The sequence below is a fragment of the Catharus ustulatus genome, chromosome 1 (genome assembly GCF_009819885.2).
Source record: "Catharus ustulatus isolate bCatUst1 chromosome 1, bCatUst1.pri.v2, whole genome shotgun sequence".
NCBI lineage: Eukaryota > Metazoa > Chordata > Aves > Passeriformes > Turdidae > Catharus > Catharus ustulatus.
Window position 1 is genome coordinate 119,621,242 of NC_046221.1, and position 10,253 is coordinate 119,631,494.

Sequence of the window (10,253 nt, forward strand, 5' to 3'; positions counted from 1 at the left end):
CTAAGACTGTTGTTGATTGCGGAATTAAAAAAGCAAAATAAGCACTAAGCAATAAGCACAATATTTATTTCAATGTTTATTTAAATGCTAATAAGTTTTTAAATATTTTTATAGAAATTTATGAGGAAGTAGTCCACATTTAAGTCTTAGCAATTTGTTAATGCAGGCTGTAAATTCAACAATATTAAGTAAGAGGAAAAAAAATACCTACATAAATTCATTTTTAAAAACCCTTACCTGGGATGATCTAGAGTTTTGATTTTCTCTAGGCCCAGGGGGAGAAACACCACCAAAAAGAAATCAATTTTCATTCTGCTAATCCCTGAAGAAAAAGGCTGATACAGTATTTTTATTTTGTGCACATAAGCTATTTCTCACTAACTCAGTCTTTTTATAGTACATGTCAAAAGGCAAGTAGGATGGGTTTTGTTGGTGTTTTTCTTTCCCCCCACAGGTATTCCCTAGCAATGGATTTGGGACCTTTGTTCTATGCAAAGTCAAAAATCTCCTGTATGCCTTCAGAGATCTACATGCACAGGCTCTTTAAAAGAAGGAGTACATAGAATTTCTCAGGGCATGTCAGCTTTTATGAAATCGAGCATTTCTTCAGTAACAAGAGAAGCAAATGGAAAAAGACATGGCAGGAGATTATACTTGTCAAGTGGAAGAAATAGCACAACTGCCTGCCACAAAGCCACCTCAGCCCCACGATTGCCTGTACAGCTCAAAGAGATAACTCAAACCAACAGTGCTCAAAATGGTGATGTACAGGAAAGACTCAATGAATCTTCAGAGAAGGAGAAGATCCAAAGATTTTTTTTCCCTTGGTTTTGGGGATTTTTTCGTGGGTTTGTTTTCTTTGTTTGTTAGCTGTTGGTTTTATTTTTGTCTTGGCTCACTTTTCCCCCATGTTCTCTTCTGACAACTTTCTCACTGATTTCCCTTTTCCAAAGCAGCTCTGGGCTGGGGTGCTGGGACCACATGGACTTGCTTTGTCAGTAGTGGCTAAAGTATGGGAAAAAGTTATTTTAGGGGGAGCAGACACAATGAAAATGGGAAGTGAGATGGAGATTGGGTTGTAAAGTTTGGGATGTGCTAGAGATGGCACTACATATGGAATGGTCCCATATATGACCATTAGAAATGCCCAAATTATTAATGAAAAAAATCTCCTTTTTAAAATGCTTGAGAGCTGATGAGAAGAAAAACATTTGAAGGAAATGAGTAGATGTGCAAGGCTAGTTTTGCTCAAGAGAGCAGGCAACTAAGACAAGGTGTTCTGCTCAGCCCCACGTCTCACTACAGGTGCATATTACAGAAATGCAGCAACATCAGAAGCTGATCTTCAGAAGAAGAATGAGATCTGTGCTGATTTTTCATTGGTGTAACCAACAGTTGAATATAGCCCAGATTTATACAGTTCTGTCCAAATCTTCAACAGTTGCTTATTGGAATGATACTTATTTCTTTTCCTCAAAGCTATTCACTTCTTGAACCATTTCAGAGTAGAAAGGAACAAGCCTAAATCACACTGAAAGACTAGCAACAACTGAAATGAAGGTAAAACATAATTTTTATAAACCTTTATTTATTTTTTAGGCAAAAATAAGACTAGAGGTGTTGCAACTATTCTTACAGTACAGTACTTCAGTAGCAATACAACCTGAGACTTTTTGATGTCACCCAAAAAAAACAATTTAAAAAATTTCAAAATATCATCATTACCAGAATCCTGTAATCCAAAGCTCACAATGCCCGTGAGAGATACTCAGAAAACATTTGGATTTATATGTTAAAAAAATTTAAAGGCACACATTACAATTTTTTGGTTGTTTTTTAAATCAATGAAAACCAATTTGTTTCAAAGCAATTCACTGCAAAAGCCTGAACACCAGTATGGTGTTGGGCCTATTTTATGCTTCCCTTTTTTTCAGACAGCTGGTGATGCCCTTATTTCTATGAATAATTTTTTATTCATGCTCACATCAGGGATGATTTCTGAAGTTAGCAGTGGTACTTGTGAAGAAAATCACTTTTGAGCATCCAACTTTTAAGGATAAATTTTTCAAAAGGCACATAAGTGACTTAGGATCCTACACTAATTTTCAGAAGTGATTTAAGCCCCCTAGCCTAGTTTCCTGACAGCCAGAAAGATTTAGGATTTGAAGGGATTTATTTAGATGGTTTTCTGCATTGTTTGGCAGAGATGCACAGCACAACTCCTCGACCGCTCACAGCTTGGAATTTCAGCACCAACTTGAGTGTCTGTTTGCAGCTTGGGATCCCTACATGGGAATTGCTAAGCTTGTAAGAAAGGGATTTTCAGCTTTTTAAGGCAACAGCTGAGCGAGGAAGCTGCCTGAATTAGCCAATAGTGCAAGGCTGAAGAATGGGCTTATGTGTCTGAGCAACTGATGTGATGCCAGTTTAGAGGTGGCTCCCCTCTCCCAGGATCCTTGGCTGGGAGCTCTGCTGGACGTGGGCATCGCAGCAAGTCAACTACTTAAGCAGCCTGTGCCCTAGTTGTCAAAACCTCTGCTTGTCTTGAAGGCTTCTCTGCTCACTTATTCTATTATTCTCATTATCCCTCAGCAGTCTGGAGTTGGGCTTTTCTTCCATCTAGAAGTGTCCCTGTATTTATTTTTCTGTTATGGTGCTGGGAGACATCCAGCTTCAGGCATGCTGAAGGTCACTGCTGGATGGGTAAGCCAGTAATAGAAGGATATTGTTTAGATGGAAGGATATATGTATTTAGATATCCAGGCTAATACCCTGGTGTCAGGGGCTTGCAGGATCTTTGCTTGAGGCAGGGCTCAGAGCAGCTCATTACTATGGTACTGAGGTTGAGATTGGGCTGATTTGAATGTGCTGGATAGCACCAAGTGAGAAGTTATCATTACTGATTTGCACTGACGGATTCACCGTGATCTGGTTTTAAAATACTCAGTGAAACCTCTTCAGATGCACAGTTTGATTGTATGACCTGTCTCGAAGTTGTTTTTGGAAACTGATTTTATTTTCATAACCTATTTATGCTAGGATCCCTCAAGGTGATTGGTATCACAGTATCACACAGCATAAGTGACTAAATATTTAGATATCTAAGTATTTGTGTGAATCTGAATCTTACATGTTTTAAAAATCATGGGTGCCCATCAACATCCTCTAATACCTAAATGTCCTTACAAACTTAACCCATACCTTCTCTGAAACTCTGGGGGTTTTTTAATTGGAAGTTGTTCTGAGCATCTGAATTGCAGTTCATAGATTTGAACATTAAATTATTAGAAACATATTTTAAAAAATCTAAAAATAGCTTTTTCTGAGATAACTGTTAAGCTATTAACTATTGAGGCAGCTGTGCTTTCTATTTTAACCTTCTTTATAATGGGACATGACTTTATTATTTCACAGTTTGTTTTGAAGTTCGTGCCACCTATTGGTTTATCAGAGCAATGATCTGGGTGGCTGGATGTCTCCCTGTGAAACCACAAAGGAAAATAGATGTGATGGCACGGAACCCCTAAGCACTAAGAAATCTAACAAGTGAGCAGAAGTAATTTAGCCCCTTTTCAGTTGCCAGAAAATTTTGTAGTGCTATATTTCCACCCCATATGGACAAGGCAATTGCTAAACCTTAGTTTCTCTCCTTTTGAATTAAAAAAAAAAAAAATCCTCTTCCAAGATCAAATCACTGAAGCCCTGGAATCTTATTCAAAGGATTTGCAGACTACAGTAGAAAAAATGTACATATGTTCATTGATGCAAAATAGTTTTTAAATATACAGATATGCATACACTACATTTACTTGTTTTGAGCCAAATTGTGCATAAATAACTTCTCATAGCTGCAAACAGATCAATCACTTTCCCTGTATTTGCAAATGCCTTCTTCTGTACCACTAATACACTGCGCTGGGAGAATACTTTGGAATCCTCTTGTAGCTTATGTTAATGTTATTCTGGTACCACATTACTTTCTAGGTCCTTTCTACAACACTAAATACTGGTAATAATAAGAGTATCTGGGTAGTGAAAGTAGAGCACAGACAGAAGTTAAGAGTTACATGAACAGTGCACAACAAAACTCTAAGGAGTAAGTATCACCTATATGAGAGCAGAAGTAAAAAATGGGTGAAAGAATGTATTTCTAGACCTTCTGGTACGGAGATATTTGAAATTTTACTATGTAAGTGATGATTTTCAAGACATAGCTGAATATGCTTTTAACCTTAACTTTTCTTAATGCTTTGTTCAGGAGATGTTTCACTTTTGGACAGTGACCTTTGTCACCTCCACTGCCTCATTTCTGCCTGGTATCCTTCAGGGCAAAATAAAACAACCACCTGAGGAGAGGAGACTGGCAGCTCCTGAGAGCCAGTCAACCAGCCCTCTGCTTTCCCTGCTAGTACCAAAGCAGTGTAGGCAAGTAGCATTGTACAGAAGAAGCAATGATCAACTTGTCACAGCTGCAACATAGGCTGTATAGAATAAGGCATCATTGTCAACAAAGCGTGCCCTGACAGCTCAATCAAGTTGTGTTAAGCTTATTCATGCAAAAGGGTCTGCATGAAGAAGACAAAATATTTTAAGAAAGGAGCTTAAAAAATATATCACTCTCAAGAAACTTCCAATTCGTTAACGGTTATTTAAATATTTGGGATAGAAAACTGCCTAATTCACAAGCCTTGCTGTCTTCTGTTCATTATTTTGTGTACCCAAAAGAATTCACTAAAGTGCTCTCCACACGATGACAGTGTAACAAGGGCCAATTTGTGAATAACTTGTCAACAGCTTGAATGAAACTCTAGAAATCCATAACAGGTGCTCGATAGCTATAATCGAGTGACAGATGGATTAGATACATGAAACCACAACAAACTGACTGAATGGGAGAGGGAGAGAGAACGAGGGTGAGAGTGGGGGAGGTTCATTAACTATAGAAGAGAGCAAAAATACATGAATTATTAAAGAAGCAGCATGAGCCAATTTGTGTGGATGCTTCCTGCTCATCTTCAGCAGCCCTGGGAAGAGGAGCTGCAATGCCAGCTACTACACACAGCAGCATTGGTCTAATATCTTGACTCCAGGCAGGGGTGTACCAGAGCTTGGCACTGGCCTTGATTGCAGAAATCACTGTTGTATTTCAGCACACACACAAGAGCTGATTCAGCAGTGTACTTGAGCACAGGCCTTGCTCTAAGCATGTGAATAGCACCATTAAGGTCAGCAGAACAACTGTGTTAACTCACACAAACACGTTTGAGCGTCTTGCTGAATTTTTGTTCTCTGTTGTGGGATGCAAAACACAAAGGGGTGAACCCCAGCTACCATAAATTGTTACAGTCCCCCTTGGGGACTGCTCACAAGAGTGTTGAGTACCACTCAGGGGCACAGGCAATGATGGACCAGCATTTCTCTGCAGTCTTTTAGTGAGGGGGTTGCCATCTGAGCCAAAACCTGTGCCCTGCAGGTCTGTTCCTGTGCCAACAAACCCAGAGGCCCTCTTCCTGTAGCCAGAGGCTGCCTGCACCCACAGCATCAGCTTTCCCTGGTGGGGAACCCACAACACCATGAGTGCTGGGTACCCTGTGTTTTAAGCACCCAGAGTTATCCATAGGGACCCACTGACCACACAGTTTTATTCCACGTGTTTGTGTTATTCCATGTATTTAGTCAGTGCCCAGCCTTTGTCTTCTACCTGGCCCTGACTGCAGGCAGGAGCAGGGGGGCTCCTGTTACTGCTCCTCATCTCTCTTCCTCTCCAATGGATTCTCCCTTAAATTAAATTTTTTACTTTAAATTAAATCTTCCATTTCCTTATTTTCCTCCTGTGCACTCTGCTTAGTGCCACTATCCCAGATTTGCAGTTATTCTATCCAAACAATGCTTTTCCACAGCTACCTATTAAGGGAACAACCAAAACCTTGACAGCTGGTTTGCTTTTATAGTGTGACGTATCTTTTTTGTTCTGTCACAAATCTTGCTCTGCCTAATATCTTCCCCGAGAGAGAAAATTGTGACATTTTGGAACCTATGATGACAAACAAATACAGTTCCTGAATATTTCAGGTGCAAAAACAAGACTTGCTTTTGTAAACAAAAACAATAGTAGATACTTGGTTTCTATTTCTCTTCTCCATAAAGGTATTGCAAACACACAGCCTAAATTACTGCTTAGAAAAAGGAATTTGCTGTGCAGTCATTATTGTACCAGAAACCCCTGTGATAATTAAATGCAGCCATTTCGCTGTAAGTGTTGAACCCATTTAATTTTCTTTCACTTTGGCATAAATCCTTATGTTTTATGATATATTCACTCCTTCCACCATCCAGGATGCTGTATTTACCTGAGGTGAGAGTGTTCTCTCTGGCTGTGTGGGTATTGATCCCCAAAAACACCACACTAGCACACTCATACTCCCATGTGAGCCTTGGACCAGTCAATTCAAAGTGTCAGAATTAACCCAAGGAAGGCACTGTTTCATGCTTGAATGCCTTCCAGCTCCAAGCAATGAAAAAAAATTTGAGTTGCTAGATGTAGAATGTAGGGAAAAGGCAGTTCTGCACACAAGAATCATGCATTAATGAAATTCCATTTTGTTTCGTTTAAGCTCTACTTCATAGTCTTTCAGCAGCACATAGCTGCTTGCCTTGAAAGATTGCCTTGAGAAAAAGATTTCACTGATTTTTATTTATTTTTCTGGGATGCAGTAATGTTCATCTGCAGATACAACTGAAGGGCTGAAAGAGCATAAGATAAGAGATGAAGAGATCTTGAGCTGTGGTAAGGGTACTCAGCTGTAACCACTACCATGGTGGTCAGTAATGATGATAAAATAGCTAACACCACTGCTTAGGACAGAGCAGGCAGGCACATGTAGCAAGCAATAAAAGCATATCAGAGAAAATTGTAGGTCCATACACAATCAATTGAATTTCAGTCTCTGGAAGAGTTTCTGTGCTTGGGTAGTTCTTAGCCACTGCTTCTACAAACAAAACTAAGATTGGAGAAAGTTTCCTGTTTAGTAAGTGAATTTCCTCATTCCCCATTAAATTTAACTAAATGTTCCTGTCTTTTGGCTGAGAAACCTATTTTATGTATATTAGCCTTGGATCTAGCAGTGTTTCTCTGTTCCAAAGTTAAAAAACCCAATCTGATTGCATGCTCTTATGTCTATGCCTCCTTTGTAATGCACACTATAATTATCACCATGCAGAGAATTTTGCCTGTCTACTCCACAGCTGCTTGTGGGTGAAACAGCAACTCTGTGTGAGCAAGTACACAGATGTTCAGCTATTGAATCACTTCTTTGCAATCCAGACCTGACAATAATTAGGATGTCAGTGATCTCCAAGCACCTGATCCAGTGTTGGCTTTCTTATTTTGAGAAATCAAATTAAACTTTGTCCTGATTTTAGGGTACTGAAGCAAAAAGTGATGCTTGTGTAGATTGGGAGAAACTGGCAATTGCACCTTTGATCTACGAGGAGATGTTTATTTTGAACCTCTCTACTTTGCGTATTTTGAGGAATACCTGTAATATAAAGAAGTCTGTCAACTTCTTTTAGTGGAATGAACAAGTATTAGACAATGATTTGGGTTTGGTTTGGGAATTTTTTCACCTATTAAGCCAGGTAATTCAAACAAAAATCTCTCTGAACTCCTCAAGACTGTGTGAATAGGTGTACTACTGATTTACACTTAGGAACTCATTGAGAGCATTCTAGAGACCACTGCAGGTCTTGCTCAAGTCTACTGCTAACACCTAGATGAAAGCAATGTTATTAGCCCCCCACTTCACAGATGGAAGGTGAGAAAGAAACAGCAGCATCATCTTCACAGTTGCAGATTCATACACTTGTGTAAGCAAATGGCAGACAAATGCCTGTGCGCATCTTTCACTCCTCCATGAATAGAAGTGAGAATTTGCACATGAGCCTTTTGCTTGTGGTCAGCTGTTTGAAGTGTAAATGGTGTTAAACCATGCAGATTTGCTTTTCAAACTCGTTCCATTAAGACACTTTATTAAGACTTGTAGGTTATAAGTGTTAGAGCCAGGAACAGCTGCAAGGAGAGTACCTTTCCCCTTGCATTGGGAGAGCAGCTGTTGAAAGAGGTGTTCCTCTGATTGGATACTATAAACAGAAACTAGAAATGATCTGAAATGCTTCACATTACAACTTTTGCAAAATCCAGTCCTCTAGGTGATTGATCTGAGAGTAGCCTTTATGAAACTGAAGAACTTTAGAAAGCCATTACTTTATCTTAAATAACTTTTTCCTTTAGCTGATCTGACCTGAGGACATCAATTTCTTCACAGTTTGATTTGGCTTAGCACTTTCAGCTTGAGCCAGCAGAGAAAAGGAGTAAAAATGTCGCACAAAAATTAATAACTCACCATCTTATTTCTATGTCAAAATAAAGAAGGCATAAGAGCACAGTTTTTACCCAAACACTATTCCTATAGAGATTCTGTCTTCTAGACAGAAAGAAATCCAAACAAACAAAAAAACCAAAACATTAAACAAAAAAAAACAACCCCAAAGAAAACTCCCAACACAAGGAAGCAATATAAAACCTCCCATTAAAACACTCATTCTTTATTAGCCTGTGACAATGATGTAGGGTGAATCCCTGTGTAAGGACTGGGTCTAGGTTCTGAATTTTCAAAAGTTGTTGTAAAAGACCTTGAAGCCAACCATAATCGGAATGTCCAGACCTCCTTATGTTTAAACCTAAATTTAAGAGTTGCTTTTAAGCAAAAGTCCATGTGTATATTGTAACTTATAGGTAAATTTGAGACCTGCAATAGTAATACTTGGTTGGATCCTAGATTTCAGTGTTAGAGATATTCCTGTTACTGAGGTACATGCCAAGGGGTGTGTGAGAGGGTATTAGAAGCTGTGTTGAACAGACTTCATGCTGATTTTTTAGCTCTTCTGCATCTTTCTGGGATATCTTAACTTACTGACCGGCTTTGATATTACATATCACTCCGAAGTGGACAAGTGTAAAGGATGAAAGACCTGAATCAGATTTCAGACATGTGTATTCATACCATAGGAGAGAGAGAGAGTATTAAAATTTTGGAAGCTGAACGATTGTGCCCTCAGGCCAGTGCTGTACATTCAGCAGCAGGCTGTCACACCCTAATTGCTAGTACCCCTTTGTGAATCAACATCTCTGAGAAGCCAATTCTACATGAGGCTTCTTTAATATACGTCTTCTCATTTGCCCCACGTATATTTCAGTTTGCCATCTGATAATTGGAATTGTGTGGGTAGCAGCCGGTACCATCTGGCTTGTTAATAAGTAGAGGATAAAAATGTCTAATGCCTTGCTCTACATAAATACAAGAATTGCCCTACAAATAAACAGCTCCCAAAAACCTCAACTGATGAGAACAAAAGAAAATAGTGTGGTCTTAGCTCATTAAAAAACACTGAGGAGAGAATGAGGGAACAGTGGGAAAGCCTCACCACTTACCATCTGAAGTTTTAGTGTAACTAAAACATATGGGGAAAATAATGCAAAATTAAAAGTGATAATGCACTTTTCACACCAAAACATATTGGGCCACTATACAAATGATGCAATTAAAACTGCTGCCTTCAGGAGCCAAAACCTAAGCTGAATAAGTACGGTACAATTAAAGTTTTTGATTTAAAACCAGTGAAAGATTTATCATAATGAAGCTCAGAATAGAGATAATATGACTTGGGGGCATCAAAGCTAAGCTATAGAAAGCCACATGTCCTACAACATGGAGTTAGAATTGGAAGACTGACATCAGCAGATTTTAGGGCACAGAAAGGCTTACAAGTTCATTTGCACGTGAATGGCCAAGACCATGCAAAATCTTGCATGTAAACAGTGCAGTATTGTAATCACTACTTTAATTAACAGGAAGGCAGTGCAAAGCTGTCTGCATTGGGGAAATAAACTCTGATCCTGTGGGCTGGATGCGAAAGCCGCGCTGTTGTATTTGGAACCTGCTGGAACTTGTACAGCGCCTTATCTGGAAGGCTTCATGCGCATCACGACAATGTCCTCTAATCTGGTAATAAAAAGGGCATCATGAGCCGTGGCAGCCGGGCCAGCCAGCGAGGGCTGCAGTCACGCTATGCTCCCAAGATGGGGAGAGGAGATTTAAGCCTCTTGCAGAAAAAACCCAGCAAGGATTGCCTCCAGCCTGAAAAAGGAAAAGGGAAAAGGGAGGAAACACAGCTGGACGGCTGCTGCCTGGCTG

General features: G+C 39.5%; 1 long non-coding RNA gene across 2 annotated transcripts in view; it reads left to right on the forward strand.

The window, feature by feature from the left end:
* Nucleotides 1-9,510, forward strand: part of LOC116994595 — a 53,816-nt gene extending 44,306 nt beyond the window's left edge. The window contains exons 3-4 of one of the 2 annotated variants that reach the window (XR_006162945.1): nt 455-1,560; nt 4,259-9,510. This is a non-coding gene — a long non-coding RNA (uncharacterized LOC116994595). Of the gene's footprint in view, nt 1-454 lie in introns of both variants that reach the window. The other variant, XR_004417526.1, reaches the window with a different exon arrangement.
* Nucleotides 9,511-10,253: the final 743 nt, after the last annotated feature.